Below are 22,486 nucleotides of genomic sequence, written 5' to 3'. Positions count from 1 at the left end.
GGTTCTCATGTCTTTCTGCCTGATTCTGTCTTTTATATCTCAAAAGAGACTGACTTAAGACACAACCAAATCTTCTAGATTGAGTCCTATCTCATTAACATAACTGCTGCTAATCCCACCTCATTAACATCATACAGGTAGAATTTACAACACACAGAAAAATTACATCAGGTCACAAAATGGTGGACAATCACACAATACTGGGAATCATGGCCTAGCCAAGCTGACACACATTTTTGGAAGACACAATTCAATCCATGACAGGCATCTATGAAGAACCCACAGCTAATATACTTAATTGTGGAAGACTAAATGCTTTCTCCTAAGATCAGCAACAAGACAAAGATGTCTGCTCTTACCACTTCTATTCTACATTGTACTAGATATCCTAGGGAGGGCAATTAGGCAAGAAAAAGAAATAAAAAAAATAAAAGGCATTCAGTTTTGAAGGGAAGAAATATAAATTATCTCTATTTGCAAATGGTATAATCTTATATATGGAAAATCCTAAGGAATATGCACGCACACACACACACCCCAACTATTAGAGCTAAGAAATGAGTTAAAGAAGATTGAAGGATAAAAGATCAATATACAAAAATCAGTTGTATTTCTATACACTGAAAATTTACAATCTGAAAATGAAATTAAAAAAATTCCATTTTCAATAGCATAAAAAAGAATAAAATAATTAGGAATAAATTTTACAAAATAAGTACAAAACTTACAACTTAAAAACTATAAAACATGGTTGAATGACATTAAAGAAGACCTACATAAATGGAAAGACATTCTATATTCATGGATTGGAAGACTTAATATTGTCCTGCCGATGCCAGGCACCAGATGGAAATTGGAGGGAAGTGGTAATATTTATCCGTCTACTTCTGTTAGGTATCCTGTCCCATATAGCTACTTTCTCTATGTTACAGAAACTGCTTCCTCCTTTGGCCTTTCAGGATTCACCATTCCTTATTAGTTTTCCTTAACCTGCCAACTCCTTTATAAATGTTTCTATTATTAACCCCTCTCAGTTACTCTGCTGAATGTGCCATATGGTTCTTGCTGGAGTGCTAATACATCATGTAATCCCTATAACTCCCATAAGAGTGTCTTGAAAATGATAGTAACTGTACTCCTTACATCTTTGTATTGAATTGAACTGAAGAAAAAAAAAAAAGACTCAAACGTTGAATGAAATACAGATACAGAATCCTAGGAGGAGACATTTTGTTGCGTGATGTCTGGGACATCATTCTTCCAATGAGCATTCCTTGTTAGCAAGTTTCCCTGAAAAACCCAACAAGTTGAGGTCTGTTATATTTTCTTCCGTTCTTAAATCCCTAGATAACATGGAGGTTTTAAGCACAGTATTAAAAGTAGAGACTTTAATATCAGGTTGATATGATTCTGGGTTTCAGTTTATCTACTTATTAACTGTATGATCTTGAGCAAGTTATTTACCTTCCATAAGCTTCAATTTCCTTTTCATTAAAATTATTTCTCATCTCAGTAATAATGAACTTGTTGTCCTTGAGTCAATTCTGGCTCCTAGGGACCCTATAGGAAAGAGTAGAACTGTCCCCATAGGGTTTTCTAGGCTGTAATCTTTATGGAAGCAGACTGCCACATCTTTCTACCACAGAGCAGCTGGGGGTTCAAACTGCTGACCTTTCAGTTAACAGATGAGTGCTTTAACCACTGTACCACCAGGGCTTCTTCAATAATAGTTACTTCTAAGGTGGGGCCAAGATGGCAGAGCGTGGTCCCTCTTACAACAAGGACCACAAAAAAAAGTGCATTGATTATATATGACAGTCTAGGAGCCCTGATGGATCCAGGATCATAAAAAATTATGGATAGCATTGAGAAGAATGGGGATTTCAGAACACTTAATTGTGCTCATGAGGAGCCTTTACATAGATCAGGAGGCAGTTGTTCAGACAGAACAAGGGGCTACTGATTGGTTTAAAGTCAGGAAAGGTGTGCATCAGGGTTGTATACTTTCACCATACCTATTCAATCTGTATGCTGAGCAGATAATCTGAGAAGCTGGACTATATGAAAAGAATGGGGCATCAGGATTGAAGGAAGACTCATTAACAACCTGCATTATGCAGAAGACACAATCTTCCTTGCTGAAAGTGAAGAGGACTTGAAGCACTTACTAACGAAGATCAGAGACCACAGCCTTCAGTATGGATTGCAACTCAACATAAAGAAAACAAAAATCCTCACAACTGGACCAATAAGCAACATCATGATAAAAGGAGAAAAGATTGAAGTTGTGAAGGATTTCATTTTATGTGGATCTACAATACACCCACGGAAGCAGCAGTCAAGAAATCAAATGACACATTGCATTGGGTAAATATGCTGCAAAGGACCTCTTTAAAGTGTTGAAAAGCAAAGATGTCACCTTGAAGACTAAGGTGCGCCTGATCCAAGCCATGGTATTTTCAATCGCATCATATGCATGTGAAAGCTGGACAATGAATAAGGAAGACTGAAGAAGAATTGATGCCTTTGAATTGTGGTATTGGCGAAGAATATTGAATATACCATGGGCTGCCAAAAGAACAGACAAATCTGTCTTGGAAGAATTGCAACCCGAATGCTCCTTAGAAACAAGGACGGCGAGACAATGTCTCACATACTTTGGACATGTTGTCAGGAGGGATCAGTCCCTGGAGAAGGACATCATGCTTGGCAAAGTACAGGGTCAGCGGAAAAGAGGAAGACCCTCCACAAGGTGGATTGACACAGTGGCTGCAACAATGAGCTCAAGCATAACAATGATTGTAAGGATGGCGCAGGACCAGGAAATGTTTCGTTCTGCTGTGCATAGGGTCGCCATGAGTTGGAACTGACCCGATGGCACCTAACAACAACAGGAGCCCTAAACATCAAAAACAAAGTTGAGGAATCAGACTGAGTGGCAGGGGGAGGGAGAGGTGGTTCAGAAACGGGGAGGAGTTGCCAGACCTGACTTGGTGGAAACAGCACCCTGTAGGCCAGATCAGCTGATAAACATGGTCACACAAGCAGTGGCGTTCAGGACACGTTTTCCACACTGGGAGAGACCGAGTGGTGGAGAGTGTGCTCAACCCTCCAGAACCAGCGAGAAGCGGCACTCAATCAGCAAAAGATAAGTATGTGCATCTAACCTACTGCACGGATCAAAAAACACCCTGTTTGGGAAGAACCTCTCTCCCAGCTCCCTCCAGCTCTGCACCGGGTCCAGGGTCGGCTTCAGCGATTGCTGATTGCTGCTTTCCCTAGGCTGGAAGTAGGGCCTGTTATGTATCCTGAGCCATTCTTTCAGCCTGGGAGAGGGAACAAATTAACAAACACGAAAAAATAATCTGCCAGCTTCCCTAAGCTGGGAACTTAGGGCAGGTACAGCTCCTTTGCCTAGGCACAGGCATTAGGGGTCCGTGGACTTTGAATTCCTTTCACCCCTGCATAGACCTGTGTGGGCCCACTTCAAAAGCGTAGGCCCTCATTAGCACCGTACAACAGGGTATATACCTGAAGCCTAACTTCACTGTATCAGCTATATCGTGGAGTGGCAGGTTCGTGACATTTGACATTGCTCTGCCCATTAAGCAGGGTCATCGCCTACCCAAATCAGGGGCCTGAGGACTGGTGGCTCCAATCACACCACCTAGCCACCTGCAACAGGGGTCCAAGAATAAGTGGTGCCTCCCAGTCCTTAGAGCCAACAGAATTGGTCCGGCTGCAAAACCCACCCACCTACACACTAGGGAATAGGGACATGCTTTCTTCCCACACACTCAGGGGCAGCCATCAGCCCTCTGCCTTACTTAGCATGTGACTCCCTACTGCAGCCAGATACCTGTGCCTACTCCAATTACCCATGGCCATCTAGGACTGTAGGTAAGAGCCTGCACCACACACTTGGTGACTATCTGGACACCTGAGCTGAATCCATACAGGGAAAGTAAACAGAGTCCTGGGCTCACATAAAAAATATCTACTAACAAATCTAACCACCTGGTGATAGGACATTAGAGCTTCAACAGTGTCAATAATAAAACTAGCTCACATAAGCAGCCTCTTTGGGCATATCAAAACAAAACAAAACAAGAAGCTAGGACACAGTAAGCAAACATAAAATAAATAAATAACTTATTGATGGCTCAGAGACAACAGTCAATATCAAATCACATAAAGAGGCAGACCGTGATGGCTTCAGCAAACTCCCAAAACAAAGAATCAAGAAATCTTCCAGAGGAAGAGAACTTTCTGGAATTACCAGAGGTAGAATACAAAAGATTAATATATGGAACTCTTCAAGAAATCAGGAAGGGGATCAGGCAAAACACAAAATAAGCCAAGGAACATACAGACAAAGCAATAGAGGAACTTAAGAAGATTATAGAAGAGTACAATTACAAATTTAACAGGCTGCAAGAATCCATAGAGAAACAACAAACAGAAATCCAGAAGGTTAATAATAAAATTTCAGAATTAGACAACTCAATAGAAAGTCCTAGGAGCAGAATTGAGGCAAAGGAAGTCAGAATTAGTGAGACTAAAGATAAACCACTTGACACCAACATATTTGAGGAAAAATCAGATAAAAGAATTAAAAAAAAATGAAGAGACCCTAAGAATTATGTGGGCCCCTATCAAGTGGAATAACCTACAAGTGATTGGAATACCAGAATGGGGGAAATAACAGAAAATACAGAGAGAATTACTGAAGATTTGTTGGCAGAAAACTCCCCTGATATCATAAAAGATGAGAAGATATCTATCCAAGATGCACACTGAGCCCCACACAAGGTAGATCCCAGAGGAAAGTCACTGAGACATTATAATCAAACTTGCTGTCTTAGTCATCTAGTGCTGCTATAACAGAAATACCACAAGTGGATGGCTTTAATGAAGAGACATTTATCTTCTCACAGTAAAGTAGGCTAAAAGTCCAAATTCATGGTATCAACTCCAGGGGAAGGCTTTCTTTCTCAGTCGGCCTTCTCATCAAACCTCCCCGAGACTCGGAGCCAAGATCCAAAGGACATGATCTGCTCCCAGCACTGCCTTCTTGGTGGTATCAAGCAAACAACAATCAAAAAAGAGCAAAGTGCCAATATTAATTTCTGATAAAACAGATTTTAAAGTTAAATCAACCACAACGGATAAGGAAAGACACTATATAATGATTAAAGGGACAATATACCAGGAGGATACCAGAACAATATACCAGAGCACATATACCAGGCAATATACCAGAGCAGAATTAAATGAAATAGAAAACAGAAAAACAGTTGAGAGAGTTAACAAGACCAAAAGCTGATTCTTTGAAAAAATTAACAAAACTTATAAACCATTGGCCAAACTGACAAAAGAAAAACAGGTGAGGAAGCAAATAACCTGAATAAGAAATGAGATGGTGATATTACAACAGACCCAACTGAAATTAAAAGGATCATTTCAGATTACTTCAAAAAATTCTACTCTAACAAATTTAAAAGCCTAGAAGAAATGGATGAATTACTAGAAACACACTACCAACCTAAACTAACACAAACAGGGGTAGAACAACTAAATAGACCCATAACAAAAGAAGAGATTGAAAAGGTAATCAAAAAACTCCCAACAAAAAAAAGCCCTGGCCTGGACGGCTTCACTGCAGAGTTCTACCAAACTTTAAGAGAAGAGTTAACACCACTACTACTAATGGTACTTCAGAGCATTGAAAAGGACAGAATACTCCCAAATTCATTCTATGAAGCCAGGATATCCCTGATACCAAAACCAGGTTAAAAAAAAAAAAAAAAAAAGGTAAAGACACCACAAAAAAATTAAAAAAAAGAAAAGAAAATTACAGACCTATATCCCTCATGAACTTAGATGCAAAAAATCCTCAACAAAATTCTAGCCAAAAGAATTCAACAACATATCAAAAAAATAATTCACCATGACCAAGTGGGATTCATACCAGGTATGCAGTGATGGTTCAACATTAGAAAAACAATTAATGTAATCCATCATATTAAAAAAAAAAAAAGACAAGAACTACATGATCTTATCAATCAATGTAGGAAAGGCATTTGACAAAGTTCAACACCCATTCATGATAAAAAACTCTCAGCAAAATAGGAATAGAAGGAAAATTCCTCAACATAATAAAGAGCATTTATACAAAGCCAACAGCCAACATCACCCTAAATGGAGAGAGCCTGAAAGCATTCCCCTTGAGATCAGGAACCAGACAAAGATGCCCTTTATCACCACTCTTATTCAACATTGTGCTGGAGGTCCTAGCCAGAGCAATTAGGCTAGATAAAGAAATAAAGGGCATCCAGATTGGTAAGGAAGAAGTAAAAGTATCTCTATTTGCAGATGACATGATCTTATACACCGAAAACCCTAAGAAATCCTCAAGAAAACTACTGAAACTAATAGAGTATGAGGGATACAAGATAAACATATAAAAATCAGTTGGATTCCTCTACACCAACAAAAAGAACACCAAAGAGGAAATCACCAAATCAATACCATTTACAGTAGCCCCCAAGAAGATAAAATACTTAGGAATAAATCTTTCCAGAGATGTAGAATACCTATAAAAAGAAAACTACAAGACACTACTGCAAGAAACCAAAAGAGACCTACACAAATGGAAAAACATACCCTGCTCATGGATAGGAAGACTTAACATTATAAAAATGTCTATTCTACCAAAGCAATCTATAGATACAATGCAGTTCTGATCCAAATTCCAATGACATTTTTTAATGAGATGGATAAACAAATCACCAACTTCATATGGAAGGGAAAGAGGCCCTGGGTAAATAAAGCATTACTGAAAAAGAAGAACAAAGTGGGAGGCCTCAGTCTACCTGATTTTAGAACTTATTATACCACCACAGTAGTCAAAACAGCCTGGTACTGGTACAACAACAGATACATAGACCAATGGAACAGAATTGAGAATCCAGACATAAATCCATCCACATATAAGCACTTGATATTTGACAAAGGCCCAAAGTCAGTTAAGTGGGGAAAAAATAGTCTGTTTAACAAATGGTGCTGGCATAACTGTATATTCATCTGCAAAAAAATGAAACAAGACCCATGCCTCACACCATGCACAAAAACTAACTCAAAATGGATCAAAGACCTAAATATAAAATCTAAAATGATAAAGACCATGGAAGAAAAAAATAGGGTCAGTGCTAGGAGGCCTAATACATGGCATAAACAGTATACAAAACATTACTAACAATGCAGAAGAGAAACTAGATAACTGGGAGCTCCTAAAAATCAAACACCTATGCTCATCCAAAGACTTCACCAAAAGAGTAAAAAGATTACCTACAGACTGGGAAAAAGTTTGTAACTATGACATTTCCAATCAGCATCTGATCTTTAAGATCTACATGATACTGCAAAAACTCAACTACAAAAAGACAACCCAATTAAAAATGGGAAAGGATATGAACAGGCAGTTCACTAAAGAAGACATTCAGGTAGCTAACAGATACATGAGGAAATGCTCACAATCATTAGCCATTAGAGAAATGCAAATCAAAACTACAAAGAGATTCCATCTCACTCCAAAAAGGCTAGCATGAATCCAGAAAACACAAAATAATAAATGTTGGAGAGGTTGTGGAGAGACTGGAAAACTTATACACTGCTGGGGGGAATGTAAAATGGTACAACCACTTTGGAAATCAACCTGGCTCTTCCTTAAAAAATTAGAAATAGAATTACCATGTGATCCAGCAATCCCACTCCTTGCAATATATCCTAGAGAATTAAGAGGCTTTACATGAACAGATATATGCACAACCATGTTCACTGCAGCATTGTTTACAATAGCAAAAAGATGGAAGCAATGAAGGTGCCCATCAGCAGATGAATGGATAAATAAATTATGGTATATTTGCATAATGGAATATTACGCATCAATAAAGAACAATGATGAATCCGTGAAACATTTCATAACATGGAGGAAACTGGAAGTCATTATGCTGAGTGAAATTAGTTGCAAAAGAACAAATATTGTATGAGACCACTATTACAAGAACTTGAAAAATAGTTTAAACAGAGAAGAAATATTCTTTGATGGTTATGAGAGTGGGGAGGGAGGGAGGGAGAGGGGTTTTCATTAATTAAATAGTAGATAAGAGCTATTTTAGGTGAAGGGAAAGACAACACACAATACAGGACAGGTCGGCACAACTGGACTGAACCAAAAGCAAAGAAGTTTCCTGAATAAGCTGAACGCTTTGAAGGCCAGCGCAGCAGGGGCAGGGGTTTGGGGGCCATGGTTTCGGGGGCATCTAAGTCAATTGGCATAATAAAATCTTTTAAGAAAACATTCTGCATCCCACTTTGGAGAGTGGCTTCTGGGGTCTTAAAGGCTAGCAAGCGGCCATCTAAGATCCATCAATCGGTCTCAACCCGAATGAAGGACACCAAAGACACAAGGTAATTATGAGTCCAAGAGACAGAAAGGACCACATAAACCAATGATGACATCAGCCAGAGACCAGAAGAACTAGATGGTGCCCGGCTACAACCGATGACTGCCCTGACAGGGAACACAACAGAGAATCCCTGAGGGAACAGGAGAACATTTGGGTGCAGACCCCAAATTCTCATAAAAAGATCAGACTTAACTGTCTGAGACTAGAAGGACCTTGGAGGTCATGGTCCCCAGACCTTCTGTTAGCCCAAGACAGGAACCATTCCCAAAGCCAACTCTTCAAACAGGGATTGGAGTGGACTATGGGACGGAAGATGGTGCTGGTGAGGAATGGGCTTCTTGGATCAAGTCTATGTTGGCATTTCCTGTCCAGAGGGGAGATGTGAGAGCAGAGGGGGTCAGAAGCTGGCCAAATGGACATGAAAATAGAGAGTGGAGGGAGGGGGTGGGCTGCCTCATTAGGGGGAGAGAAGTTAGGGGTGTATATAAGTTTTTGTAGGAGAGATTGACTTGATTTGTGAACTTTCACTTAAAGCACAATAAAAAGTAAAAACAAACAAAAAAAAAAACCCCACATTTGGAGCTATGAATAGGATTATTTTACCTTCAATTTGGACATAAAGATAAAATATTTCCTTATTAAAAAAATGAAAAAAAAAAGTTACATCTAAAAGTGATATAAGTTTTAAGTTACAGACACATATAAATTCCCTACAGAGTCCCTGAAACAAATAGGCATGCAATAATTATTTGCTATTATCTTCTAACAGCTCTTTTTAGGCATAATTGACATGTACATGCTTTAAAAGTACAATTTGATAGGCTTCAACATAGGTATATGCCATGAAAATATCACCACAATCAAAATAATGAACACATCCATCACTCTTAAAAGTTTCCTCAAAGCTTTAGCAATCCTTCTCTCCCACCCCTGAGCACACCCTTCTCTTCCCTCACCTCCACCATTCCCAGGCAACTACTGATCTGCTTTCTGATACTATAGATTAGGTTGCGTTTGTCTAAAATTCTATTAAATTGAATCATCAGTTTGTACTTTCAAAAAAAAAAAATCTGGCTTCTTTTACTCAGCACGATTATTTTGAGATTCATCCATGTTGTGCATATCAGTAGTTCATTACTTTTTATATCTGAGTAGTATTCCATTGTATAGATATACCACTATTTGTTTACCCATTCATTAGCTGTTATTTTAACAAAACAAAATTAAAACCCATAAGCTTTACTGTAAAGAAAGAAGATTTATGTTCTTTTCTTCCTTCAGAAAAGCTTAGGGGACTTGAGCTCCAAAGAGAGGGGCTGTAGATGTGTTGGTAGTAGGTGGATGACCATTGCAACATGGCTGGAAGCTCAGGTTTTAGGAGGTAGTTGACCATGTGGAGACCTTCTGTGGAAGAGCTAATTTTTAGTTTTACATTCTTTTTTCTGAATCCTAATTGCTTTCTTTTATCCCGAAACATTTAATAAAAGTCATGTTAAATGTTACAGCCTGCCAAACATTTAAGGAAAAAAAGAATACTAATTTTACACAAAACTCTTCCAGAAAGTTGGCCTCATTTTTGAGGCCAGCAATTGCCTGACACCAAAACCAGAAAAAGACTTTACAAGAAAGGAGAACTATAGACTAATATCCCTCATGAACATAGAGGAAAAAAATCCTCTACAAAATGTTAGCAAATAAAATCCAACAATATATAAAAAAGATGGTAGATCATGACCAAGTAGGGTTTAGTCCAGGAAAGGAAGAGTGGTACAACAGTCAACAACTCATCAATGTAATTCACTACATTAATAAAGTCACAAAATCGTATGGTCACCTAGATACGCAGAAAAGCCATTTGACAAAATTCAGCATCCATTTATCATAAAAAACTTCCAGCAATTTTTTAGGAATATAATGAAATTATTTCAACCTGATGAAAAGAATCTGTAAAAATATATAGCTAACATCATACTTAAGACTTAAGACTGAGTACTTCCCCCTAAGATCAGAAACAAGGCAAAGATGTCCACTCCCACCTCTTCTGTTGTACCAGACCTGTTAGCCAGTGCAATAAGAAAAACAAGTGAGTTACATAGATTGGAAAGAAAGAAATGATATGGTTTTCATTTGCAGATGACACAAAAGTTTGTGTAGAATAGTCTAGTAAATATACAAAAATACATTAATTTAACAAAATATATGCAAGACCTGTACACTGAAAACTATATAACATTAGGGAATGAAATTAAAGAGGATCTACATAGAGAGATATACTTTGTTCATGGATTGGAAGACTTAATATCGTTAAGGTGTCAATTGTCCCCAGATTGATCTCTAGATTCAATGCAATCACAACAAAAATCCTAGCAGGTTTCTTTTTTTTTTGGGTGGGGGGTGGTTGTGGTGGTGGTGGTGGTGGTAAGAGATTGACAAGCTGATTTGAAAATTAGAATTGCACATGGTCTGAAATAGCCAAAATAATTCTGAAAAAGAACCAAGTTGGAGGACTTACACAACCTGACTTCAGGACTTGGTATAAAGCTACAGTAACCAACTCATGGGGTACGGTGTAAGGCAAGCCATTTAGATAAAAAACAATGTGGTAGTGGCATAAGGATAGACATATAGATTAATGAACAGAATAGAAAGCCCAGAAATAGCCTACACGTATATGATCAATCGATTTTTTTAATAAAGATGTCAAGGTAATTCAATAGGGAAAAAGACAATCTTCTGAACAAATAGTGCTAGAACAATGGCATACCTGTATGCAAAAAACAAAACAACCCAGTTTCAATCCCTATCTCATATCATTCACAAAAATTAAGTTGAAATAGATCATAGACCTAGTCATAAAAGCTAAAACTATAAAACTTCCGGAAGAAAACATAGGAGAAAAACATCTGTGAAACTGGATAAAACAAAGATTTCTTAGAGGGGACACAAAAAGCACAAACAGACAGCATTGGCTGCTGCCATCCCCCTGTCTCCAACACCGCCAGCTGTCTCAGGTGACAGACAGGTTCTAGCATGGCCCCTATTATGCCTGTTGTGATGGTAGCTACAGCAGTCTAAGCCAACAAGACCCACAGAGGCACCACATTCACTAATGGCTACCCTGAGAGACTGAGTAACACTAACCTGTTGCCATCGAGTCAATTCCAACTCATAGCAACCCTATAGGAGAAAGTAGAACTGCTCTATAGGGTTTCCAGGGAGTGCCTGGTCCAGAATAGGGAAAATGGGTGCTGAACCAATGAGAGACAGTAGAATGGAAGTAGCCAGCAGATAATTTCCTCTTCGTTCCTCCCCTGGTGGAGTGTTCTGAAGGCTCATTGGAAGCTGTCACTTACAGTGAACCCTGAGAGAGCCTGAACTCCACAGGACCACATTGTTTTTCTGGGTCTCCTAACCTTTCTGCCTTTGACAGGGTACAGTCTTATCACTTTTCTATCACTCTCTATTAGTGGAAAATATTTGAGTTTTCCTTCTCTGACGAGTTTCCACCTTATACAATTTCCAGCTTTCACAGGTTTTACTGTATATATAAACAGCCAACCCAATGTGGATCTGTTTTCTTGTGAAACATGTTGTATTTGTTTTCCCTCCGTCCTTGCCTCATTTCCCTTTCTCCTTCACTCTTGATGCCCTAAGGTTTTAACTCCCAATATCCAATAGAGCCTGAGCTTTCGGCTTTGCCTCAGGCTTTGTTTTCATGGGTTAAGACAAAATGTGACAATAATCCTGTGAGAAAGTAGGTACTATTATTATATCCCCATTTTACAAATGAGGAAACTGAGGCCTGGAGAGGTTAGGTAAGTTGCCAAAGATCTTACAGCCAGAGTAAATGGAGGAGGCAAGATTTGAACTTTGACTCTCAAGCCCATGCTTTTAACCACTCTGCTTTGCTATGCCCAAGGGAGCTTGGTCTGGTTGCCTGTCAGCTTCTTCTTTCTAGAAGCTTGAAGACCTTGCCTTTGGTATGACTTCTGGCACTTGCAGAGTCCGTGCTTCATCAGGGCTCATTTGTGGGCCTTTCTCATTGTATTTGTTACTATGACGGCAGATCTGAGCCACTCTGGATGAGCAGCAGTCGTAAGACACAGCGTATCAGAAACAGAAGCTGTAGCCATTCTTGACAGCTGGGTAGACAGATATATTCAGCGAAGGGAACATTTCTGACTGGGACAAGGTTGCTCTTCGGGTTGTGATGTGAACTAGAGAACCTTCAGGCTTCAACCTGCCTGTCATTAGACAGAAAACAAAGTGTAAACCTTCCCATTCCCCACCTGCTGTTAACATGACAGGTATGCCTTTGATGGCTAAAGGGTGGCCAATTCTATTACAATAATGGTATATAGCCAGGGGAAAGTAACCTTTCCAGGGCCTGTGGTAGGACTTTTTTGTTTTTAATGATAATCCATTCTGTGGTAAGCTTGGAAAAGTCAGCTGTGACTCCACAGCAAGAAATACGCTGAATTTTGAAATTTGAAAGGATGTGTTCATAAGAATGAAGGTGGAAAGATAATATTGGCTCTAGAGTTCATCAAATACTTTTGGATGATGTACTTTATAACTATGTATCCTATAATAGACCCTGGGGATTCAAAGATGAATATGATAGGGTCCCTCATAGTATGATCAACTGTCTTGGTTTGCAAGGATGCAAGGGGTTCCCAGGACGCAGGAGTTTCAGTGCTAAAACTGGGAAAGTCTCAGGCAGACTGAAATAAGTTACTTGCCCTATCTGTACTCCCCAGGAGATCATAGGCTAGAAAGGGAGTCAGTTATGCAAATGTCTAGCTATGGAATAGCGTGATATGTGAAATCATGGAATAATAGTAATAACATACACTTCTATAGCAATTCTTCTGAGCCAGGCACTATTTAGAATAATGCCTTTACAGGTATCAACTCATTGAATCTCATAATAGCCCTGTGAAGTAAAGAACTATTATTATCTCTATTTCATACAGTAAGAAATTGAAGCACTACTAAAGGGCAGATTTGGGATTCAAACCCAGGCAATATGGGCCTAGATCCGAAACCTTAAACCACTAAATGCTCTTCTCAAAATGCCTTAGGCAGAGAAGTAGTGCAGAGGGGTGAGCAATTAACTTTGTGGGTGACAGGAAGTGGTAATGGGAGAAGGGAATGCAGGGTTGAAGAAGGTGATGCCTGAGCAAGACTTCGAATGGTGAATGAGTAATTAATGGGCAGAAAGGAAAGAAAAGGGCATTCTAGGTATAATAGCTCAGCTTACGATATGGACGCATAAAACATCCTGGTGTTGCTGGAAGGTCAATGCCAGTGGGGGCTCTAACCATAATCATCTGGCCTCCGACACTTTCAGTGGTTCATTCATTAGCCATGTCAAGGGCCTTGAAAAGGAGCCTGGAGAGGTGGCAGGGCCAGATCATCAAGGGTCTAGCATGCTATTAGGATTATAGATTTTAACCTGAAGACACCAGGGAAACATGAAAGAACTTTGAGTAAAAGCCAAGATTTGCAGTTGTAGAGAATTGCTCTGGTGGCAGACAAAGGATGGTTTGAAGGGAGAGGTGAAACCAGTGTCAGAGGACAACCAAGTATGAAGCTCTTGAGATAGCCCCAGGGAGAGCTGGTGTTTTCATATGGAATGTAGCAATGGAAATGGGGAGAACTGGACAGATTCAAAAGATGCAGGAGGTAAAATGGACCAAACTTGGTTAGTGATTGAAGGAGGGACTAAAGAAAACAGGAAACCTGAGGATCTCTTCGGTGAGTCTTGCTTGATTAGCTAGGTATATAACGGTCCCACCGATAACTAAAAAAAAAAAAAAAGGAATCAAGAGGAACAGTGAGCCAAGAAGGGGAAAGACAGTGAGAGTCAGTTTGGCTTTCTACAATGTGACTGTCAAGGAAATCTAGATGGTATTGTCCAATGCAAGTATTCCATAAAAAGAAGGAAATAGCTTTCTCTTAAGACTACTTAGTTGTACTGATAAAGTGTGAAATAGTAACTATAAGGGAAGTTCTTGGAGACAGTATGAAGTAAATACAAAGCAGAAGTGTTAATATAATATTTAATTCAACATCCTTTGGGTTACCCCTCTCATAGTAGAAAAAATTTTAATGCATTCATTTATGATAATGTATGAGTGGCTTAATTTATTGTTCCTCCTGAGAGTATTTGTATTTTATAAAAGGCAGCAATACTTACCGAATATTTGTAGGAAGAATTTCAGGTTTTAATCCTAGAGGTAGTAAAATTGGGGGGGGGGGGAGAGCAAACAGGTGTTCTACCTGTTGCTGTCTAGTCAATTCCAATTCATAGCGACCCTACTAGAACTCCTCAGATCCATACCTTTGCAGCTGCTAACTCCATGTGTTTGGGAGTAATGTGTGTACTCCCTTGGGTATAGGAGTAACCTGCGCAACCTAAAGTTATCATAAATTCTATACATGGATTCTACCCATACCTGAGCTATTCCCCCACCCACCCTAATACTTGCAGGCTATTTGTTTCAAAATACTTAACACCTTCAATATCTTGGGATTATAACTATAGAAAATAAGTTATTACTGATCAACATTGAAGCAAAAATCCTGGTTATTTGCATGATCAATTTATTTGAATTTAAGTCTTTTTTATGACACTTTTCAGCCCTATTCTCCCCTCTGGTTCCCTAAGTGTGACCATGCTTCATTCAATGTGCTTTGTGTCCCTTACATGGGGAAAGGGACGGGCCTCCCTCCCCCCACCCTATGACTACATAAACCCTCATCTGTGAGTTTATGGTGAATGGCCTCTGGATTAAAGTGCATGAACAATGATCTTGGTTATCAACTGCACCCTTTCCCGGGGGAACTTATAGTAGAATCTCACTTGAATATATTAATTGGGCTTAGCATGTCTTCCTTGGAACAATCAGGAATGGAGGGATGGAGATCCACAGAGGGTAACTGCGTTTCCCAAAAGCACACGCTTAGTCGAAGAACTAACAAAAGTGCCCTTCCATTCTGACATCTCACCAGTCCTCTAACCACTAGGCAATTCTGTTTCCTTCCTGTTGGAATGCCATCATTTCTTAAAATAGCCAAATCACATGGGAGAATGACCCTGCTCTTGTGATTGAGTGGGCTGGGGATCCTTTCAACCGGGTAAAACTTCACCCATCTCTCAGATTTCCTAACTTTGGTTTTTATTTAGAGAAGCGTGCTGCTCACTGTTCTGACACCATCCATCTTTGTCAGCACCCAAGGCCACAACTTTGTCTGAACAGCCGGTGATATATGGCAGGTAGAATGCACCAAAGACATTAAACTCTATATGACATTTATATGGACTCTGAGCCCACCAGAGATGGATTGATGCTGCCATAAAGCTTTGCAGTAGCCAGGCAAACGAAAGACTAAGGAGACTGGTAGGGTGGGAGGGGGCAAGAAAAGCAATAGCTTTCTCTACTCTCCTCCTCTGCAGAGGTTAGCTCACATCTTATTTAGAGAATGAAGAAGTGAGTAGAGGGATTTGTGGGGCCCACCACAGAAGTAAACTCAGCCTTGATTATTGACAGTCTTAGTGGCCTTGGCTGGGCCAGTGACCAGCACGGGTTAACCGGACACTTAAAATACCCCACTTGGAACCCAGTGCACCCTACCAAGCAGATGCCTTCATGGAATAAAGAAAGGAATACAGAAGTGGCAATGGCTTAAGCAATTGTTTGCCTGAGTGTCCATTGTATCTCCTTGGCAGGTATCCTCAACGTCACGGTCATGAGGTTATTTATGGGCACCCTCATCTGGGATGGAAAGAACGCTGGCATTTCACTCTGCATGGCCAGCCTGTAAATTGGATCGAAGACAGCAATCTGCCTGGATTTGTATTCAGAATTATCAGCATAATAGGACCCATCTTTACCTGATCCAACAGGTATTTTGTAGGTACTCAGGAACCCGATGGGAAAATGATCTTATACAACAAACAGCAATCTATTTTTCATAGCTAATGCTAATCAGTTATGCAAGCATTTAATGTGGTGAAGCTGGCTGCAAACAAAACCTCCAGCTATCAGAAATGGGGCTTCCCCACCCCACCGGTGCCTTTCCATGTGGACGTGTATGCGCCGTTGCAGACCACTGTGTATATGTTTATGTGTATTCTCCATGGGCTGCCTGCAGCCAACTTTGGAAGATGCAGATTTTGCTGTCTTTTAAACCACAGCAACATACATACATTTAAAAAATATCCAGTGCCTAAAAAGCCTCACATTCACATGAAGAAAGACAACAATAAATTTGACTTACCAGTTTAGGCTGTTTGAGGCAGCAGAGGAACAAGTTGTTGGTAATTGTCCAGTGCTTTCATTCAATAAATCACATTGGCTTTGCTTTCTCCTGTGGCTCAGCCTCTGCGCAAAGCAAGCAAACGTCCTTCCTATTCTGTGTAAAGAAGAAAATGCGAGCAGGATCACTACAGGCAAGAGCTGAAGTCATGATCACTAAGCCACTCTTAGTGCAAAATAAAAGAGCAAACGACGCCCAGGGAGAAAAGGGGAGAGAGAGTTGGCTCGGCTGAGAATCTAGGTGTATTCTCGTGCCTGCAGCCCCGGGAAGGCTTGACTTCTCAAGCTCGTGTGTATGTAGTAAAAGGATGCCATGACTTCGGAGTGTGTTTAGCCTATTGTATCTGTGAGGACCATTCACAACAGCGTGCAGGGATAACAAGCTTCATGGCAAACAAGACTGAATTGGAACTGTCACTCAGGGTGAGCACAGGGGCAGTGAGGCAGCTTTGCACGCCATCAACCGCGGGGAAAGAAAGATCGCCTGGCATCCAAGAGCCCATCCAGTAATGTGTGACTGCAAATGAGATTCAGCTCTTCTGGGTCCAGACACCCCCTTCCTCCCACAGCTGCCTGGGACCAGAAGGACACAGGTGGCAGTCACATCCCCTCGCCACAGGACACCTGAGCAATCCTTTACCAGCTTCCAACATGAACAATGGGCATCTTAAGATAGCTCCAAATTCAGCCAGGGCTGCTCAACCAATGCGTGAGTTTTTGTCTGAGCAGGTTCTGAGAAAGTGGTCAGCACACGTGAGACTTAGGACGCCGACAGGCTCAGCCAGGAGGAAGATTCCCAGAGCTGCTTCTGCGCCAGCACATGTGGGTGCACCTGGCTCCCTTCGCAGCGTTCTGCTTTACATGACTAATGAGACACACAGAAAGGATTTCCTAGAAAGCCACATATGTAGGCATTTTTCATGTTTCTCTATGAAATGAAATGGCAAAAGACCTTCGCAAGCTCCTGCTTATGTTGAGGGACACTACTGATTGAAAGTACACGTGAATAGCATGCTCTGACACACACACACACACACACACACACACGTCCCTAGCAACAGCACTGAGTCTTTCTAAAGCTCTATTCAGGTTCCCTCTCTGCCGAATGAATGCTTAGTTGCTGGGATGACTTCAGAAATAATTTTGGACCCTTCTGCTATGCACTGACTCCATTCTGTTATCTCTGGAGCCAAATCAACTCCCAGATTTTGAATATAACTCTTTAGCAAATAAAAAGGAAATCTCTTGGTTATAAACAAGAGCGTGGAATATTCACCTCTGGCCTGGTAATTAATTAGAATCCTGGGAACAGCATCTTGTTTTCCTGAAAATTCCCCCTTTTCTTAGGCACAGTATCTCACCCTGGCAGCTTACTCCCTACTGACGGGTGGCTGCTGTGGAACTGGGACCCGAGGCAAGGCTCGATGACTTCTAAAATCTGAGGCTCCAAAGGAAAACCTCATTGAGCTTTATAAACTGTCCCACTATTTTGTTTCTCATTAGAAAGTCAGGATCTCTTTCTGGAACTTTTATTCTATCTTTCTCTCTTTCGGCTTGCTTGTCCATGGAAGCATTAATACAAATCTAATTTGGGAATATTCATGCCTTTGAGGTTCCAAAGGAAACCTTCATGGTGTAGTGGTTGAGGCCTATGGTTGCTAGCCAAAAAGTAAGCAGTTTGAATCCAGCAGGTGCTCCTTGGAAACCCTATGGGGGCGTTCTACTCTGTCCTATAGGGTTGCTATGAGTCGGAATTAATTTGACAGCAGCAGATGATTTGTTTTTTTTTTTTTTTTTTTGAGGTTCCAAAGTCTATTTTTTCATTGAAGATTAAGAGTTAAACTACTCATTTGTATTTAAGACTAATTGATTGTCAGGTAAAACTTTACTCTTTGACTCTAGAAAAACTTTGACTTTAGTGCAGATTTAGCCCATCCGCTTTGGTAAACCTGGTGATAATGAAAAAGTCTACTAAGGGCTGGGAGCTGCCTCACCGGGGTCATGAGTTCAAACTCTTGTATAAACCTAAGGGGACGATTCCTACTGTAATGTGGCACTGCCCCCTGGAGCAGGTCTGAGTCAATAAGCCCATGTCCATTGCAAGGCAGATTCTTTTACCCATCCACCCATTCCGTGATGCGCTCTTCAGTGGATAGTTAGGTGTCTCGTCATGAGTTAGTCACACTGTGCCAAATACTTTGTTTCCCATAGCCTACAGATTCTGCCATCCATCTCTTAGTTTGTGTGTGGTGGTTTGTGTGTTGCTGTGATACTGGAAGCCATTTCAAGCACCAGCAGGGTTACCCATAGTGGACAGGTTTCAGCAGAGTTTTCAGACTAAGACAGATTAGAAAGAAAGGCTGGGCAATCTACTGCCAAAAATTAGCCACATAAAACCCTATGGATCACAGCAGAATATTGTCCAGTTTAGTACTGGAAGATGAGCCCCCTAGGTTGGAAAAAAAAGGCACTCAAAATACACAGTGGTTGCAAAAATGGATTTGAGCATATCACCTATGGTGAAGATAGCACAGGACCAGGCAATGTTTTGTTCTGTTGTACATGGGGTTGCTGTGAGTAGAAGCAGACTTGATGGTAACAACAGCAACATAGATGAAGTATAAACTCCTTGACATCCCTCTGCAAAGTTCTCCATAATATGGCCTGGTTTACCATTCCAGCCTAACTACTGGGTCTCCAAGCTGTAGCCTCTCTGAACGTCTTTCAGTTCCTTAGACATGTCAGACTGCCTTTAACTCCACACCTGTGCATATTCTGTTCTTCTACCTGGAATACTCAGTCCCCTTTGTTTGACTAATTCCTAAGCAGTCTTAGAGTCTTGGCTTAAACGTTACCTCCTAGGGTTATTTTTCTGGGCCCTGTGCTGTTAGGTACACAGATCTGTGGTCCTATAGCCCTTTCCACTGTCCCACAACTATATCCATCACATTTTATTGCATTTCATTGGTTAACACCTATTGTTCTCATTATACTATAAGACTTTGAGTGTAAAGTCTGTTACTCACTACGTATCTCCAGTGTCCAGCAGAGTTTCTGACATATAGAAAGCATTCAATAAATATTTAGCAAGTTTTTTTTTTTTTTTAAGTGTTTAGCATGTATTTATTGAACGAATGAATAAACTACCTCAGAGAATAATGGGGCCTCAGAATTGAAAGGAACCTTAAAGTTCACAGGACGTCTGATTTTTTCTTTCCACGTGGCCATCCGCTCAAGGCTTGCCCCCTCCCACTAGCCCTTCTTGAAGGATTCCAGGTCATACTGATGACACACTTCCTCTGTCTCCCAGCCCCTAGCACTTTTATAGCATGTTCTTGCTTTTGTTCTCCAGTTGTTTCTTGGGAGTTTATCTCATCTCTACAAACTGGTATTCTCCATAACTGCTAGCATAAGCCTGCAATTATCTGATGCTTGATTCATTCAATAGCAGACATTTCAACAGAGAGTTAAATGATCCGAGTCTTGCTTTAGGGAGATTACTCTGGTATTGGGGGAAGGGTAGATTGGATCGGCCTGACCCAGACAAGACCGTAATAATGACTACCACCCAGGGATGGGATTTAAAAGAAGTCTTGCCCTTTCTTTATCTCCAGCCCTTCCCTATCACCCCACCCTCCGTGTCATAACACCAGTGTTCTAATTCTGAACACTGAGAATGTTTCATTCCGCACTCCGCACTTCCCCTCCACCCAATTCCACCCCCACAGTTAGTTCACTTGTTTATATTATTTGTGAACATGTCTCACCGATTAGATTAAAAACTCCTTTGAAGACAGGGATTGAACTTTAGTTATGTGGTATCTTCCTCCTCCAGTCCATATATTGTGTGGTCTAGTGCTTTGCAAATAACAAGTGCTCAATAAATGTTTTAAAAAACCTACTTATTATATGCAAACCATCGGACTAAGCAGTACGGTGGGGAGGGGTACAAAGATGAAGGAGCCACCTTTTCAAAGGTAAAAGATCTATTTAGTGAGGGAGATGCAGCTGATGGCAAATACAAGGCAGAATTTAAATAAGTGCCATAAAAAGTGTGAGCAAGGTGCTGAGGGAGCACAAAAATAAGAATTATTCCCTCTTTCTGGGATATTAGGGAAGATTCACAGAGAAGATTGCATTTGAACTGGGTCTTCAAGAATGAAGACCATCTACAGGTTAAAAAAAAAAAAAGAAAAAACCCAAGGGAATTGAGGGACATTTCAGAGTTAGGTGGGACAAGAGTGAATGCTGGTGGGCAGATCTAATGGAATTTAGAGCCAAAAAATAGGCAGGGGCTAGATCAAGGAGGACTTGAAATGCTGTGTTAAAGAGTTTGGACTTTTTCTAAAGCTGACGGGAATTTGAGCAGGAGAGTGTCATCATAACCATTAAGATCCTCTGGTCTGGCCATTGTGGACAATAAACTGAAGTGGTGAGAACCTGGAGGCAGGGAGACACTGTGGTAAGGGCCTGTGAAAATGCAAATTAGGAGATGAATATAGGACACACTTTGGAGGTAGAACTTATAGAGCTTGTCAATGGTACAGGTGGAGGTAGGGGAGGAACTAAGAGAGAGGAAGAAGCTGAAGATGACTTTTAAAGGTTTAACCCGGTAGATGGCAGATGATGGTGACATCAACTGATCCCAGTAGGCAATCACAGAGATAATTTGGGCGTTCATGTTATGGTCTGTGCACTTTTTTAAGATAGGGAAAAGAGCAGGAAGCTGAATCCTTGGGGGCCGTGTGAATGTGCTTAGGCTGCTTTGAAGAAACCATTTAGTACATGGTAATACAGAAGATCGCTGATGGCACAACTGTTAAGCACTTGGCTGCTAACCAAAAGGTTGGCAGTTCAAATCCACCCAGCGGATCTGCCAGAAAAAGACCTGGCAATCTGCTTCCGTAAAGATTACAGCCAAGAAAACTCTACGGGGCTGTTCTACTCTGTCACATGGAGTCACTATGAGTCAGAATCCCCTCGACTGCGCCCAACAACGACAACAACAAAGGAGTCAGTTCAGGCTGTAAGAGGGGAACTGCCGCTGACAACCAGCAGGGCCATTTGCAGGGGGGATGGGTGGAGAGTTTCCCTTGGAAGAGGGTTTCCTGGTTAAATGTGAGAGCTTGCAGTTTCCCATGGAAGGAGTTGTTTAGCGTAACAGAAAGAACCTGGGTTTGGGAATGGGGAGTTTGAGCTGGAGTCCTGGTGCAGCTCCTCACCAGCTATGTGACCTTGGGCAAGTTACTTTCTATCTCTGGGCCTCATTTTCTGACTTGCAAAATGGAGGATTTGACCAATTAAACTCAAAGTTTTCTTTTAGTGTACTGTTCTCTGATTTGCTAGGTGCAACATCTAGAATTTCAGAAAAATACTTGTGAAATCCGGCCAAATCCCACCAATATCCAAAATCAGTAATGTCTACTCTCCTCTGCACACCCTGCCCATATTTTGAGAAGATCCCTGCAAATGCATGTCTGCCCCTCAGTCAGTCCTGTGTGATTTGTTTGTAAGACACAAACTTAAATTGATCACTTTTTGATGGCCCTTTTTAAATAATTTTTCACTTTTTTTTTTTTTTTTTGGAGCAAAGATTTTCTTTTTTTAGGGGGCGTCTTTTCATCGGAGTCTCAAAATTAAGTTATGGGAAGAAAGCAGCAGGACCCGACTGTGGTCAGCAAAGAGTCTGCC

This window comes from Loxodonta africana, chromosome 18 (assembly GCF_030014295.1).
Source record: "Loxodonta africana isolate mLoxAfr1 chromosome 18, mLoxAfr1.hap2, whole genome shotgun sequence".
Classification (NCBI taxonomy): Eukaryota; Metazoa; Chordata; class Mammalia; order Proboscidea; family Elephantidae; genus Loxodonta; species Loxodonta africana.
The sequence above is the reverse complement of the archived record's forward strand: the minus strand, read 5'-3'. Positions refer to the sequence as shown.